Below are 1862 nucleotides of genomic sequence, written 5' to 3'. Positions count from 1 at the left end.
CACGCCTTAAATCCCAGCACTCAGGAGGCAGAGGCAGGTGAATCCTTGTGAGTTCGAGGCCAGCCTAGTCTACAAGAGCTAGTTCCAGGGAAGCTAGGACTGTTATACAGGGAAACCCTGTCTTGAAAACCCAAACATAAATAAATAAATAAGCCCACATATCAAAGAGGTCTGGGGAAGAGATAAGCTGTAATGCAAATGTTAAGGTCTACTGCCTCTGCTTCCTCTATGGCATCACAGGCAGGTCCTATAAGCCATATTTCTGTGGGACTGTGTTGCTCCTAACCTCTAGCTGGCCACCTACGCACAAAGGCCTCCAAATACATGGGCAGATTTCTCTCATGGTCTTCCTAAATTACTGACTGGATCTCTAAACTTGTGGTGGGTTTTCAAGATCTCAGCTATTCCACCAGGTGGTGGTGTTGCACGCATTTCATCCCAGCACTGGGGGGGTGGGGGGGGCGGGGCAGAGACTCGGAAGACCTGCCTCTGCCTGCAGAGTGCTGGGATGAAGGATGTGCAGCAGCACTGCACAGCATGCGGTTGTCTTCTTTAAGACCTAAAAGAAGGATGTCTAAAGTGACATCTTGGGACTGGGAGATGGCTCAGAGGATAAAGGCACATAGGGACAAGCCCAGTGACCTGAGATTTACTAGAACAGACCCTGTCAAGTTACCCTATGACCTGTACACTTGTTGCATGGGTTGTGTTTGCAAGTGTCTCGTTTACCAGTCGTAATGGATTAAGTAAAAATGCTGCGGGTTCCTGAGTGGCTACAGCGGGCAGTGGGCCATGAGACCATGCCACAGCTCTTAGAAGGCAGCTGGTCCCGGGCAGGGAGCCATGCTGGGGGAGGTGGCGAGAGACAGAGACATGGATAGGCATACCATGCAGAGTGAGGTTGAATTTTATTTAGTGGGTTATGGAAGGGAAGGGGAGAGGGTTTAAGGGAAGAAGAGGGAAGAACAGAGAGAGGGGGGAGAGGGAGGAAAGGGAGAAGTGGGGAGAATGGCGCGCGAGGCTGAAGCTGCCTCTTCAGGAGAGAGCAGGGTGTGCCTATCCATGTCTCTGTCTCTTGCTCGTCCCATAGCTCCCTGCCCAGGACCAGCTGCAGCATTTTTACTTAATCCATTACACTATCTCCTCTCCACAAATCCTGAAGACTCAACAGCCCACATTCCTGGAGGCAGGATCGCCATTTCATACCTAGGTAAAGGTAAGAGCCCGTGGCTGGCTGCTTCGATTTTCTGATCTCTAGGTTGAACCCCAATATCTGTTTCTGGGTTTTTACTAATTGTGCTACAGCCTGTAAAGGAACACTCTCTGTGCCCTCCCTCCCCCCCCAAATGAGACACTAGAATTTCTTTTCTCAGTGTCCAGAAGTAACCTTCCTCTAGTTACTGCCAACAGGAAGATAAACACAGGTGATAGATGGAATGGCCATTACATTGAAGGCAGGTACTCGTAGAAAACCAGGCTGTTTGGGGCTACCTTATGGCCCTAAGTGTATCTGTGAGCTCAGGACTAAACTGAGTAAATCTCTCCACAAGGAAACCACCCAAGCATTTGAAAAGGTTGGAGTACAACTCCAGGGTCAGTTGGCTTGATTGACAATGTGTGGTGTATCAGGTTCTTCAGGGCAGGCATGCAGATATAGTTTCCATGGAAATTGACCTCAGTGAGCTGGGAGTATTGGTTCAGGGCTGGCTTGGAGTCCTACACATAATACTCCTCCTATTCCAGGGTCATTCTACAGAATGGCTGTGATTCTTTCTAGCAGAACTTAGAGGGGTTCAAAATCTAATTGGAATTTTTTTGTTTTTTGTTTTTCAAGACAGGGTTTCTCTGTGGTTTTGGAGCCT

At 48.8% G+C, this 1862-nt stretch overlaps 1 pseudogene; it reads left to right on the top strand.

Moving 5' to 3' along the window:
- LOC101996775 overlaps positions 1-1862 on the top strand; it is an 8270-nt pseudogene that overhangs the window by 4295 nt on the left and 2113 nt on the right.

Source organism: Microtus ochrogaster, unplaced genomic scaffold (genome assembly GCF_000317375.1).
Source record: "Microtus ochrogaster isolate Prairie Vole_2 unplaced genomic scaffold, MicOch1.0 UNK477, whole genome shotgun sequence".
Classification (NCBI taxonomy): Eukaryota; Metazoa; Chordata; class Mammalia; order Rodentia; family Cricetidae; genus Microtus; species Microtus ochrogaster.
Note: the sequence above shows the minus strand (reverse complement) of the source record. Positions and strands in the feature narration are given on the sequence as shown.